Here is a 16,426-nt window from a genome sequence, read left to right on the forward strand (position 1 = left end):
TTTCATCATTAGGGCATATTATTGAACAAGAAAATAAAAATATAGTCATAAAAAATTTCTTTTTTTATGAATGTATTTCTAAATATGACTGTGATACTAAAGAAAAAAGGGTTATGTCAGGTTATGTTACCCCCCTCAACTTCGGGAGGGGGGTAACATAACCTGACCTTTTTTCACCATTATGGAAAGCGTTCATTAGGGCAAGTTACCATTAGTGCTTCTGAGTGCTACTAAAGTGATACTAAACCGATGTTATCGTGTTTTGTGTTCGTGCACCAATCAGCACATTCTTTGCCATGCCTACCTGACAATCAATATACGTTCTCGACTTTGCTCCAGACCGATAACAGAAAGATAAATAATCCTTTACTGTATTCAGAAGAAGGTGCACACAAAAATGTTTCTCTTTGAAAAAAATGATATAATGGACCTTTAAAGGAAGACAATTACTTTTTTATCTCATTTGCTGATTTCAAAGAATTCATGAATGCACATATACCATTAAGAAAAATTAAGATTGCCAAATCTTAATTTTTATTATTTATATGCAGAAGCTGCTGAGAGAGAGAAAAATACAGAACTAGCCAGTCTCATAATAGCAGAAAATGATAGCATGGGACAATTACAACATGAAAAGTGCTGAAACCTACAACAGTTACAAGTTGACCTGTAATAGTACCATGGCAAAGAAGAGGGAAATGAATCAGATTGGATCCTTGCACGATAGTTATGGAAAAGTCTTAGATGATCCAGCTAATGTTGCTGATGATTTGAATAGGTACTTTGCATCAATATTTACAGATGAAAGACCTTTTGGAGTGAGGAGAGACTGTGCAAATGAGGTTGATCAGTATGAAATTAGCAAAACTGAAAATACAGGCGATTGTTTATTAGAAAAACTACTAAACTTAATGAAAAGTAAGGCTCCTGGAGGTAAAGGCTTATACACAGCCATTTTTAAGGATGCAGTGAGAGAGAGAGAGAGAGAGAATGCATTGAACTATTAAGATTAATTATGAGAGCATCATTGAACTTGAGATTCCCAGGAATTAGAAAAGTGCCAGTGTATCACTGATACTTAAAGGTAGTTATTATCATTAGCCGTATGGCGCAAGGAAGCCTGAGGCTTTTGCTGCACCAGCCAAAAAGAGAGAGAGAGAGAGAAGCAGAAGGGAATCACCAAGAAAGAGAAGAACGATGATATCCAGCTCAGGACCCTGGGTGTGCCAAACCCATACTCACCAGATGTGAGCCCCTAGTTCTAAGAGTGAAGTGAGTAACTACAGACTGGTTAGTCTTACTTCAGTAGTAGAGAAAGTCATGGTGGAGGCAGTGATACATTTTAATTGAAATGAAATTCTGAAAGATACAGAACATTGTTTGTTATCACCTTGCATCACCAAATGATGCAAGAAAGCAAGCTTATACAGCATCAGCCAAAAAAAAAAAAAAATTCCCATGTCATCTATCCATCCCTTCAATAGTTAGTCCAGTTCTTCCTTGAATTTATTCAAGCTATCCACTTCCACAACAATGGATGGAAGCTTGTTCCAGCAATCAACCACCCATTGGCTAAGGCAATTTTCTGCACATCTATTCTGCAACCATTCTTCCTCAACTTAAATTTATGCTCCCTCGTGTGTGTAGTCTCAGCAAGAGGAAGAATACCATTCATATTCAGCTTACTCAATCCATTCAAGGACTTAAACGCCTCAATCAGATCCACACAGGTGCCTAGTCTCCAGACAATGCAATTTGTAGAACAGAAGCCCTTCTTGATAAGAGCACCCCTTTGTTCCCCTCACATTGCCCTTCTCTATACTTCCAACAGCACTACATCCTTCCTAAAATGAGGCCACCAGACCAAGATGTGGCCTAACCATTGCCTTATACATTGGGTTAATCAGCTCCTTATCCTGCTGGCAAAATACCTATATATCATTGACAAAAAGCCCATGAGCTGGTCTGACAGCCTGTCTGTACTGCTGAGAAAACTTCATATGTGACTACACAATTACCACCAGGTCCTTTGCATACTATGTGGTGGTACTACACACAGGATGTTAATCTGGGATTACTGCTACCCTTATGCAGTACCTTGCATTTGGCAATGGTATACTTCAACTGTCATTAACCACCCTGCCAAACTTTGTATCATCTACAGACTGTGACATTAAAGCCTGATATACCTTCATCAGTATCATTAATAAATATTGAAAACAAACATAGGCCCATTGGTGTTCCCTGGGGGTCACCAATAATAACATTGGTCCACAAAGAGCAGTATCCAGTGATAACCATTCTCTGTCTTCCCCCACTTAACCATCTCTTTATCTATAGATCCATAGCAGTAACTTGCCCTTAATTCCACATTTCTCCAGTTTGTACAATAGCCTTTTATGTGCAACAGTATCAAAAGCTTTGCTGAAACCCAAATATATATCAAAATGACTTTTTGCATCCAGTTGCTCGTCATTGCATCATAGTATCCAATTCAGTTGGTCAGAAAGATCTCCCCTTAACATACCCCATGATGTGATTGAAGTATAACTGCATTCCTGTCTAGATGGTCTTGCATCACTTCTTTAACCAGGGTCCTATAACCACTTTCAAGAGTATTGCTTCCTCTTGTTGCCTCTCTAACAAGCTGCTGTAGTGCTTTTTGATCAGACCGGGGTTCGAGCCCGTGACCACCAAATACGGAGGATGCGGCAAGGTCAGGAATGACCACCGCATATCCCTGGAGGAATGTGGCCTTAGTTGCTAATGCTCCTAAATAACAACAATCATCTAATAAATCTCCAGAAATCTTACTAGTGTGTGAATGACCAACCCACAAAGTTAAAATCACCTATTATAAGACATTTTGTCTTACTGGCCCACTCTGTTTCTGTGTATAGTTGTTTGGTAGACTCATCACTATCATTAGGCTTATAGCAAACTCCTACTCTCATTTTTGTTTTCCCTTTGCTTATGCCACACCAAAATACACTGGTCACCCATGTTGACTGGATTCCGTACCTTAGATTTAATATGCTTCTCAACTAAGAGCATGACCCCCATCACTCCTGTCCTGTCTGTCCTTCCTATATACATTCAAATTCAGCATCGTTTATGTCTGAGTGATACCATGTCTCTGCTATCCCTGCAAGGTCTGCATTTGATAACTTAATCAGTACCTTGCATTTGTCAATGTTAAATCAATTGCCATTTCTCAGCTCATCTGCCTAATTTTTCTAGATCTTTATGCAGTAGTATATTTGATTACTGTTATTAACTGTCCTGCCGACCTTTGTATTATCTGTAAAATTAGACATTAAGCCTCATATACCTTCATCGTTATCATTAAAAACCAATAAAAACAACAGTAGGCCCAGCACTGAAACCTGGGGGACTTCACTAATAATGTTAATCCACAAAGAGCAGTCTTTTGATAATCACTCTCTGTCTTCCACTCAACCATCCTTTTATCCATGCCGGTGCCTCCGTAGCCAGGTGGGAAGGAGCAGCAGTGCGTAGTACACGCTTCTTGATTAGACCGGGGTTCGGGCCCATCACCACCAAATATGGAGGATGCGGAAAGGTCAGTGAATGACCACCGCATATCCCGGAGCAATATGGTCTTAGTTGCTAATGCTCCTAAAAACCAAATAACAACCTTTTATCCATAGCAACAACTTGCCCTTGATGCCACACTGCTCCAATTTGTAGAGCAGTCTTTTATGTGCAGTGGTGTTAAAAGCATTCCTGAAATCAAAGTACATATATGATATCAGAATTATTTTTTGCATCCAGTTCCTTGGTTACTGCATCATAATATCCAGTCGAATTAGTCATACAACATTACTCCTTAACAAATGCATGCTGTAACTGCTGTATAGCTGCACTCCTGTCTTGATGGTCTTGCATTACTTCTTTAATAAGTGACTCTATTATTTTCCCTGGAACAGAAATTAACAGATGTGTAGACTCGTTACTCTTTGATCCTCATTTGTGAAATAGGGACATTTGCACATCTCCAGTCAACAGGTGCTTCCCCTGAATCTAGATATGTAGTAATCATGACTAAGGGTTAGCTTACCTCCTTTGCTTCCTCTTTAATGTAATTGGATAGATTCCATCCTCCTCAGTTGGCTTTTTTGTGTTTAGCTTCAGCAATTTTTCTTCCAGTTCCTCCCAGTTATCACAAAACTATTTACCTCCCTGTTAGAATTGGATAAACTTCTGGCATCCCCTTCCCTAAAGAATTTTTCATGTGTGAAGGTCAATGCAAATACCTATTCAGTTTGTCAACAGTCTGAGCAGGACAATCAATGGTTAAACCATTGATATCAAGTGAATCAGTGTGATTCATCCCCCTTCCTTCTAGTGTTTACATAAGCAAAGATGTCTTTTCTGTTTTTCTTTGCATCCAAAGACTTCTCATAATCCACCTTAGCTTGCCTAACCTCCTTTTTGACGTGAATTTCAGACTAGTTTATATCTATCATGGGTTTCTGTATCACCTAATAATTTATATGCATCCCATGCATTTATCTTCTCTGCCACGAGTTCATCTGACATGCATTTTGGTTTAAGCCTTATTTCTTAGTTGGTATAAAATACTTAGTAACTTTGCATCCTCCTGAGTTTAAGACCAGCATGTCACAAAATATAGTTTCACATTGACTTCAGAAAATATCTATTTTTTAGTAATAAAGTCAAATCTCTTTATAGCAACTCCCAGAGTTGTCATATCAAAAGAGCATTATATTGATAATTCATAAATCAGCAAAAGAACAAAGAAAAGTTTGAACATTTAGTATAATTCTACTAATACAGTATGGTATATTCTAATTCAGAATATGTACTGCAGAATTAAAGAAGAAAATGAAGGTTGTATATTTTGCATTGATTATACAGCGTAGCAAGATTAATTTGTAAATTGTGGATATTCTCTTGTATACATTTCTAAATTATATATACATAAATTACATATGTACTTACACATGTATATCATGACCTAACCATATACAAGAGAATTGGTTTCAGACTAAAATAATCTGTCAAACTGCACTGTTTCAGTGACAGAGTGTAATTTAAAAGGATTACAGAGGTTCACAACAGTGGTTAATTTACTTTTCAGTTAGGCTGCCCTTGAAAATAATGATGTACAAGTTCTAATCCTTTATGAGCATTCTTCAGTGAAGCTTCTTGCTCAATGACAGGATTCTCTTTCTCATAACTACAAATTTCAGGTTCAGTTATGTCTGTAATTTGTTCCTCTTCATTCATGCATATCCTGAAATATGCAACATCAGTGTCCACTTCGACATTATCATCAAAACACATTCTTAAGTTTAGGCATGATACACATTCTTAATAATTTATTCACTATTATTGAACAGTTCTTTATGATAAACAGAGGGAGAAGCAAGCTAAGTTTCATTCTTTATAGCATGTTTGGAGCAGTTAAAGATCACATTTTCATCGATCTCATCTCATGCTGAGACACATAAATACATTTCCCGAATCACATTGATTTTGCATTGTGTTTTGCTTTCAAGACACAGTACAATTTTGTTTAATAGCATTCTTTTATAGTTTTATTTTTAACGAACTGAATTACATGTTGATCAAGTGGCTGGAGAACTGATGTCATATTAGGTGGCAGGTAATCAGTGCAACTGCACATATGCCATTCGCTTGGCAATGAGGGTTGCAGTTACCACCAACAGCAAAATTTTCCAATTCTGAAGAGAGGCAAGACAATTTCAATTGTCTTGCATCTCTTCATAGATTTTTGATGACATCCAAGTGATTTACTCAGCAGTGCCTTCAAACCTTTAAAGCATTGATGCTTCTGAGCTTTCCCAATGATTAAGAGAGGAAGCTTCTTGGTGGCAGATATTTGCTGTTGGGAGAATGTTAATCACTATATTTCTCACCTTTAAATATCAGCATTTTATTTGTCAGCAATTTTTAAAAAAAATTCCAGTTTCATCAGCATTGAAATTTTTTTTTGCAACAAACCTTTTTTTAAATGATTCTCCTTCCATTCCATACATTCCTTCCAGCTTCAGCATCAACAGATACACCTTCGCCACACAGTTTTTGAAAGACAGCCCATGACAAATCTTAAATTTACGCAACCATCCATCATAAGACTTGGGAGTCTTCAATATTCATCCAATGCACGAATGAATTGGCCTTAGTTTTTTTTTTTTTTTTTGCACTCATCATTATTAACCATTCCAAGGGTACCTTTTCAAGATCTGGATACTTTGCCTTCTATGATCTGATCCTACCCTGTGTAGCAGATTTCTCTAAGCTTTCGATCGATCTTTTAGAATGTTGAACAGTCTACTCTTAGGGATGTCGAACTTAGAATGTATACGATATTGTAAAGCTTGTAAAATCATAATTTTGTCCACAATTGGCAAAGCTTCTGCTTTGTAGGAACTATGTTGATAAACATGCAGTCTATACATACTGTATAACAGAGTTTCCCAAACTTTTTCAAGCATGGACAAGTGTTTGCAGATTTTTTTAATAATGCATTAATAATAAATTAATGCATTTTCAATAAATATACTTGTAGGTTCAGGAAATAATGGCACTATCATGAGGACATTTAACATACCAGTAAATATGCAATTAGGTTTTCAATAACATCAGTAAATATAAATTAAAGATAGGTAATTCATTTCTTTGTTTATTATCAAAAGTTTACATAAATTTGACATATTTTTGAGTCTGTTTTTGGGCAAATAAATATTTATTTAATGAGTAGGATGATGCTGTTTTCCATCACATAGTAATTTTAAATCGGGGGAAAAAAATGTCAACTTGATTCTCAAATCTGGCTCAATGTCCAATCTCTTCTGGCATTTGTTTTTTAAAAAACAAATGTTGAGAATCCAGTTTCAAATTTGTAAGTTGTTACAAATGGCAGAATTTTCAGTGCTTTTTCTTTTTCTTTCAGTGCTTTTTCTGATTGCTTATATTCTTCATGGCAGCTTAGCCAAAAATTTATCAATGAGACCTGATTGAAGCAGTCTTTTAATGCTGTGTCACATGCAGTTCAATAACAGAATCAATTTCTTGTTCACAGAGTTCTTCCACATGTTCCATATTAAAAGTAAATGGGTTTTGAATCCACATTTTACTGCTGTAAATTGGAGGAAAATATTCTTGAAAGTTTGATTTCACATAAGTAGGATGTCTTCACATAAGTCATATAAGTAAGACAACTTAGTAAAAAATTCAGAGCTACAGGGCTCAATAACTTTCACGATTTTTTAATATATTAAAAAGTAAGAGATTACCTCAATCTTTTTCGTGGAATGCTTCCAGTCAATTCTCTTCCATACGTGATGAATAAAATAAGATGAAAAAAGGTGAAAAAAACAAATTAATGAATTCCCTCGCTCATAGAGATACAACCAAACCCAATGCACAACGGAATCAAAAGCCAAGAGCTCCCACTCCGACCCCGAAACACATCAAACCACCTCAGCAAGACCATGAGTGCGAGAAGACATTGTGTCATAATAAATAGTTAAAACTGCTTCCGATAATAAATAATTAAAATCACAATTAAAAAGATTAAAAACTATTAAAAGTAAACGGATTAAAAGTTATGATTTGGATAAATACTCAAATTAAACGAAATGTGTAATTAGAGTATTCATCCAAATCGTAACTTTTAATCCGTTTACTTTTAATAGTTTTTAATCTTTTTAATTGTGATTTTAATTATTTATTATCGGAAGCAGTTAACTATTTATTATGACACAATGTCTTCTCGCACTCATGGTCTTGCTGCAGTGGTTTGATGTGTTTCGGGGTCGGGGTGTGGGCTCTCGGCTTTCGATTCCATTGCACATCAGATTTGGTCGTATCTCTGTGAGTGAGGGAATTCATTAATTCATTTTTTTCACCATTTTTCATCTTATTTTATTTGTCACATATGGGGGAGAGAATTGACTGGAGAAGAAACATTCCACGAAAAAGATTGAGGCAATCTCTTACTTTTTGTAAGACAACTTAGTAACACATAAGTCAAATAAGTAGGACACCTTAATTAACCAATTAAAATCATTAAACCTGTCATTAAATTCGAATATTGTGTCCTTTGCTGATGGAGGATGTTGCTCCAAAAACAATAAGTACTCATTCTTCATTTTGATTAGTTATTTCAATACATTCCCTCTTGATAACCATCGAATTTCACTGTGTAATAGTTGTTTATAATGCTTCTCTATGAATACTACAATGCACCCATTCACAATCTGGAGCCACCTCTCGGACCCTTGGAAAAAGTCCTGTATGGGAACCTGCCATTGACCAGGTGCCATCACAACTCAATCCAATTAATTTCTTCCAATCGATTCCACTTTGAGATATAATTATTAATTATAAAAAGTTCTTCAACCATTGTTCTCATTGCTAGGGGTTTACAAAACAAAAGATCTTCACTGACAGTGTCCTTAAAATCATACCTTACAAAGCACATTAAATTGGCATTATCTCCTATGTCTGTACTTTCATCAACTTGTAAAGAAAAAAAATTGACAGCTTTGAATGCACTTTATGAGAGTTTCTTCAATATTATTCGCCATTTCCAGAATTATGTGCTTCACCGTATTATTTGATAAGGAGAGTAAATGCAGCTGATTTTCTTTTCTTTTTCTTATAAAGGTGAAATGTAATTACTTTCAGTGTGGGAAGTATTAACTTTTCATCAATAGTATGAGGGTATCCTGTCTAGGCTATTAGTTTTGCAACTTCATATGAAGCCATAACGAAGTCTTCGTTGCAACATCTCACGGAAACCGTCTTTACAAAACTTTGTAAAGATGGTTTCCGTCTTTTTAGGTAAAATATATTCATTTTTCTTATTAAAAAAAATTCCTTTGGCTTATTTGAGTATTCTGGATGCATACAATCTAAGTGCTGTTTCCGTTTCGACGGTTTCATGCATTCATTTGACATTTCAAAACAAATAACGCACAATGGCATGTGGTTACCACAGATAAAACCATATTTTAAATAATCTTCATAATACTGCCTCGTCCAAGAGGTTTTGGATTTCTTTTCCATTCTGTCAGTCTGCCCATTGCCAGGGGGTTTATTAATATTATTTCCATTATCTCTACTTGTACAAGTCTGCACATCACTTGACTTGTTAGGTGGATATTTTTTCAGCCATTTGTCCATATTAAAAATGACAGTATGTTTATATAAATTTTATTTTAAAAAAATATGTAATACTATGTATTAAATTTATCACTTCACAGACAACAGTAAGGAAAGGGAATAAGACACAACAATAGGCACATACACTCTGCTTGTCTGGTTCTCACTGACTATTGATGACTGCAGCATGGTTCATAAGTTAGAGATGGCAAAGGCCACAGTGTAGTAACCTATCTAACTACTCTGTGGCACAGGTAGTCCGTCACCTCAGACACAAGATGTATGCATGTTTGCTAATTACATGGCATAATAAAATTGATGAATGCATCAGCCACTTTTTTTTTTTTTTTTTTGTTAAAAACAGAGTTGTCTAGAGGCATCATAGATATAAATTTAATAAATTATAAATGCATTAAATTTATTTTTAGTATAACTGGGTATTTGGTATTTTATTACATTTTCATATTTTCAGGAAATTTTCTTATAGTTTTATGTAGGTATATTTAGTAGTCTTATGTAGGTATATTTAGTAGTCTTATGTAGGTTTATATATAGTTTTAGGTAGGAATATTTCAAATAAGTTATTCGCGGACCGGTATTTTCTTTTCGTGGACCAGTACTGGGCTGCGGACCACACTTTGGGAAACCTTGCTGTATAATGAAATGAACTTCTGGTCAAAGTTAACTTCATTTCACCAAAAGATGATTTCTTGTGGTCAGCCTACACTCCCATTGTTAGCTTCCATAATTTAGTGTTCTTTCATTTTGGAATGAAGACGTAATAAAAAAATAATAATAATAATAAAACAAAAGCACAAGGCAGCATGGTGGAAATTTTTGGATCATTGTAGAGAATTCATTTGTCTTTCATGGTCATTATAAGAAATGTAAAATAGTATTAGGTTTATGGGAAATCAGCTGGGACCTACTGCATAGGTCATTATAATGTGCTGAGATGTTAAAAAGAAAGTCGCTATAAAGAGCTTTGACTATATTCGATTTTTATTTATTGCTTTCTCTGCTTTTTTCATGATGTTTTATGTATCTTCCGAGGTATCTAACAATATTACTATCAGTTTTATCGGTACTATTTACAGTCAGTATGATCAAAACAATCTGGATTTTTTTTTTTACTACCACATAATGATTAAAGCTTAATGGTTCTCTGGAATGCTGCTTTAGCCACCCCCCCCCCCCCACACACACACAGAAAATCCTGCGATTGCCCTTGACCATACAATAAGAATGTTTTAGAATTATTTAATAATTGGTGGATTTTTGCATTTAAATATTAAACGTAAAAAATTAAACTGTAAATATTAACTTTGATAACAAAAATTAGATTATATGTTAAAAATTACATATTTAATGGTTAAGGAATTATCCTTTAAGCCTTTGTATACTTTCAGAATTTTATCTATTCGTCCACTAGCCAAAAAAAGTTAATATACACCAATCTGTAAGGAAGATGTCAGCAGACAGAACAGTTTTTTTTTTTTTTTGTTATGAAAACCCCAAGCACAAGAGGTAGTAGAACCTATAGTACTTAGTACTGTGCATGGGTTGAAGGTTGAGAAGACGAAAGAAGATATTTGTTGACATTAGACTTGAACTTCCGTAGACTGTAATTTTCAGGAAATACGTATGAAGGAAAGTTGTTCCGGAAAAGGGTAGTTGAATGAATAAATGAGGAAGATGAAAAGTTGATCTGTGAGTTTGAAGTTGGACAGTAAATGGATATTGACTGGTGGCGGAACATGTTCAGACTGTTTTAAAAGGCAGATCAGGAATTATAGAAGCCAATTCAGAAGAACAGTGCCCATGGAAATATCTATAGAAAAGGCATGCAGCATAAACAGTAAATCTGTGAGACAGAGAGTGGAGAGACTCTGTTAGAGATGAGTCATTAACTTAACTGCCCTCTTCTGAATGGAATCTAGAAGCCTGAGAGAGGTTTTGGGGCACCACCCCAGATTTGTGAACAATATTCCATGGCAGGGCGGATTTGCGATTTGTACAGAGTGAAAAGCTGTTTGGAAGAAAAGTAATGCTGAGAGCAAAAGAGAAAACCAAGTTTTTTAGATGCAGAGGAAGCAATATTTGTAATGTGCTTGTGCCAAGAGAGATTAGAAGTCAGGGTAATCCCCAAAAGAGAGATATCATCTTGCCTAGAAATCAGAGTGTCACCGAAAATAAGCATAGGAGCAGAAGAATCCTTTTTGCGAGATATAAGACAAGACTGAGTTTTAGAAGGATTGAAATCAACTAAGTTGTCTTTGCCCCACTGTAGAATTACCTGGAGATCAGCATTTAAGGAATTGGTAGCTGATATTCGAGAAGTTGAAGCTGATTGAGCAGGACAAGATTTCTCAAACCGGAATGCCATGTGCTGTCATCAACAAAACTATGGATAGTATTTCCGGTCAATTAATAATGGGAGGGGACAAATTTAGATTTTTCAGTCAAATTACTTTGTCTAATATACTACTAAGGACCTTTTGAAAATACAGCTCAAATGCACAAAATATAAAGGCAGTAACAAAACAAAATAAAACTGAAGTCTTGGTTGGTGAGGGCAGCTTTACATACAACTATACTTACACATGAAATCAAACCCATACCATTTCAGATTTACACAAATCTGTTTTTGATCTAAGTGACAAGAAGCAGCAGATGTTCATAGCATATTAATAACCCCAGGGGCTCACATCGATGAGTATGGGCTTGGCACACCCAGGGTCCTGAGCTGGATATCAACATTCTTCTTTCTTTCTTTCTTTCTTGGTGACTCCTTTCTACTTCTCTCTCTGGGTAACTGGGTAATTTTTTTGGCTGGTGCAGCATAAGCCTTAGGCTTCCTTGCACCATATGGCTGATAATAATAAATAATAAATAATAATAGCAAAAAATATATATACGTGGAGTGTATCAAAAGTATGAAAAATTTTTTTGGGATATATTCTAGGATCCAAAATAAGAAGGAAAAAAAAAAAGTCATAAATTTGTCCGATTCTTAAGTTTAGAGAGCCATAGATGTTCGAATTAAAAAAAAAAAAAAAAAAAAGAAAAACAATAGTATTCATTGACAGAAAATAATAAAATATAAATAAGAGTAAGAAAACATATGTCTACTGAAATGGTTAGTCATACTAGATTTGCACCTACTTATTCTTAGTTTTTTTATAATTTTATTATTTGTACTATTCTTTACCATTCTAATTCCACAGTCATATTTTAAAATTCAAACAGCCAGAGCTATCTAACTACAGAAAGATTCATATTTACATGACCTCTCTTTTTATATTCTCATTTTAGACTCCTAGAATATATCCAAGAATTTTTTTTCACATCCTTTTGAAACACCAGTTATATAATAAATATATAAAATTTAAAAAAGTTCTCTAGTTTGTGGTTAAATTTATTTCATTGAATATAAAATATGTCAGACTCTGGTTGATTTTTTTCACAAATCAGAAAAAGGTGCATTTCAGCTTTTTGGGGATATTTTTATTTATAATTTTTATCTTTAGTTGATTTCAGTTCATTTTTTTTCTTTTCTCAATATTTGTTTTATGCATAGAAGAAAACATCATTGTAACAGTCCCATGCAGTTTGTCCAGGTGAGTGTGTCATAAAAAGAAAAGAAGTTGCATTTTAGATATAGATTGACTATTATTTATGCCCTAACACTACCAACCATTATTCTCTCTTTAATTTAGTCTTGATTAAGACAAATAAGTATCTTGCTCTCATATACAGAAAAAAGTTAAATGATGAATCATGATATTTCCAACATAGATTTGGTGTTAAACAAAATTTCAGAGTGCCAATGCAGCTGCTGAATGAATATGCATTATATGAAAGAGGTAATTTAAGGTTAAATTCTTCATATATGCCCTGGGGTTTGCACAGTGATTGCAATCTCTATCCTTACACACAACATAGAAATGGGCTGATTTTGAATGTTATCAAGGTGGAAAGGATTCTTCCTCATCCCCAAAGTATTGTTACAGAAAATGTCATCTCTAATTTTACTTATTTTTAAATATAGTAAAGAGGAACAATGAAGATGAAAAGACCATATACCCTACTCTGCTGACATTGTTATTCTTGTAGAGATGGCGCCTCTGTAGCCAGGTGGAAAGGAGCAGCAATGCGTAGCACATGCTTCTTGATTAGACCGGGGTTCGAGCCCTTGACCACCAAATACGAAGGATGCGGAAAGGTCAGGGAATGACCACCGCATATCCCAGAGCAATATGGCCTTAGTTGCTAATGCTCCTAAAAACCAAATAACAAACAAACTTGTAGAGATTTATTTCAAAATTCGTATTAACAAGCACACTTACAATTTTGTTAAGATGGTCAATTCAATTTTCATTAATAATAGAGACTGTGGAAAAAAAAGAGACTAAAGGATATCAAAGCAGATAACAAAGAACTTAACATTAGAAAGGAAAAGAAATTAAAATCAGCTGCCCTTGAGTTACCATAGTGGTTACAGCTAGTGCCACTTCGCACCACCCCCATGGGCTAGAGCACTGACTGCAATTCCTATTCTTCCATCCTGCCACAGCATGTGGAAAAGGCATTGATTCAAATCTCAAGATGAGAAAATTTTTTTCCTAGCTTTGTTAATATTGTAGCTGAGTTATTTGATCTCAAACTAGAGTAGTATGGTTCTTCCTTCCAAAAAGAGTAGTTGGATCCTCTGAGTTTTTCAGAAAAAAACAGGTAAATAAACCATGGAATATATGAAACTTATGATGTTACAAAGGGCGATCATTTTATTCGTGGACTGGTGCACGATTTTATGTTTTACAGCACGTTTTCCATAACTGCCTTTAGAGGTGCTCCTCCTGATTGCTATTGAGCAGAATACTGGAATGCTCTGTATGTGCATGCCAGTACTTGTCAAGCTAGTGTTGCATGAAGAGTTTTTTTAGTTGCACGCTACTGACAATTTTTAAACAAGTATCATGTCCGACATACAGATTGAAAACAGCGATATGTGATTCGGTATTGTGTCAGACAGGGCTTAAATGCATCAGAAACAGTTAAAGAGAAGAATGAAGCATATGGTATTGAGAGTCTTGATAGGATGGCCATATTTAAATGGCACAAGTGATTCAGTGAAGGCTGAGAGTCTATTGCAGATGATCCAAGACCTCAGCCTTCTCCTCAACAACTCCTAAGCAAATCTAGAAAAGTTGGGCAGATGGGATGAGAAGTGGCAAATGAAGTTTAACATTGATAAATGCAAAGTATTGCATATGGGTAGAAGTAACCCCAGAGAAACGTATCAACTCTGTGGTACTACACTTAGGGTGGTAAAAAATGAAAAATACCTGGGAGTAATTGTGCAGTCAGATATGAAGTTTTTTGAGCAGTGCAGACAGGCTGCCAGAGCAGCTCATGGGGTCTTGTCGAGAATATACAGAAATTTTGCTAGTAGGGAAAAGGAGGCGATTATCCCTTTGTATATGGCAATGATCAAGCCACGCCTTAAGTACTGGGTACAAGTCTGGAGGCCTCATTTTAAGAAGGATGAAGAGTTGCTTGAGCAAGTACAGAGAAGGTCAACAAGATTGGTGAGGGGATCGAAGGGAAGGGGTCCTCTTACCAAGAAAGGCTTAAGTTCTGCAAATTGCAGTGGCTGAAGACTAGGCACCTGCGAGTTGATCTGATTGGGGTATGTAAGGCCTTGAATGGGTTGAGTAGGCCCAATTCTGATGGGATTCTTCTGCTTGCTCAGGTTACGAACCTAAGGGAGCATAAATTCAAATCAAGGAAAGACAGTTGTAGAATAGATGTGCTGAAATTTGCCTTTAGCCAGCGGGTAGTTGATTGCTGGAACAAACTTCCATCTGTCATTGTGGAAGTTGATAGCTTAAATAAATTCAAGGAGAAACTGGACAAACTTTTAGGGGGAATGGATGTGTGAAATAGTTTTTTTTGGCTGATGCTACATAAGCTCGTATTCCTGCTTTCTTGTATCACATGCCTCTACTAATACTATCTTCATCAATTCATTATCATTGATAAATATTGAAAGTAACAATGGGCTCAGCTATGAACCCAAGAGAACTCCACTAATATTATTACACTACAACAAGCAGTGCCCATTGATAACTACTTTCTGTCTTCTTCCACTTAACCCTTGCCTTTATCCATAGCAGTAACGTGCCCTTAATACCACATTGCTCCAATTTGTACAGCAGTCTTTTAATGCGATGTTATCAAAAGCCTTCCTGAAATCCAATTATTTGATGTCAAAATTATTTTTTGCATCCAGTTCCTTGGTCACTGCATCATAGTAACCTATCAGATTGGTTAGACAGGACTGCTCCTTAACAGATTGATGCTGTGATTGCAGTAAAATTGCATGTCTACACAGATACAGATACCCTTGCATTATTTCTTTAACCAGTAATTCCATTATTTTTCCCGAAACAGACTTTAAGCTAAAAAAAAAAAAAAAAAAAAAGGTAAATAAACCATGGAATACATGAAACTTATGATATTATGAAAGGCGATCATTTGATTCGTGGACTGGTGCACAATTTTATGTTTACAGCACAAACTTTCCATAACTGCCTCTAGAGGTGCTCTTCCTGATTGCTACTATGCAGACTCTGTATGTACATGCCAGTACTTGTCAAGCTAGTGTTGTGTGAAGAGAATTTTCTTTTTAGCCGCACGCTACTGACAATTGTTTTTAAACAAGTACAATGTTGGACATACAGATTGAAAACTGCAGTATATGATTTGTTATTGTGTCAGATGGGGCTTAAATGCATCGGAAACAGTTAAAGAGAATAAATAAGTCTGTAATTACATTGCCTTTTGATTTTGGCGCCTCCGTAGCCAGGTGGGCAGAAGCAGCAGTGCGTAGCACACACTTCTTGATTTAGACCAGGGTTCGAGCCGTGACCACCAAATAGAAGGATGCGGAAAGGTCAGGGAATGACCACCGCATATCCCCCGGAGCAATATGGCCTTAGTTGCTAATGCTCCTAAAAACCAAATAACAAACCTTTTGATTTCCCTTTATGAATTGGGGATACATTCACACATCTCCAGTCCATAGGGACCTTCTCTAAATCCAACGATGCTCTCATAATTACGGCTAGGGGGTTTGCTTACCTCCTTTGCTGGTTTTTTTTTATATAATTGTATTGATTCCATCCACCCCAGGTTTGTTTTTTTTATGTCCATGTTCAACAATTTCTCCTCCACTTTCCTC

This window comes from Mastigoproctus giganteus, chromosome 14, assembly GCF_048544385.1.
Source record: "Mastigoproctus giganteus isolate SK-2022 chromosome 14, ASM4854438v1, whole genome shotgun sequence".
Classification (NCBI taxonomy): Eukaryota; Metazoa; Arthropoda; class Arachnida; order Uropygi; family Thelyphonidae; genus Mastigoproctus; species Mastigoproctus giganteus.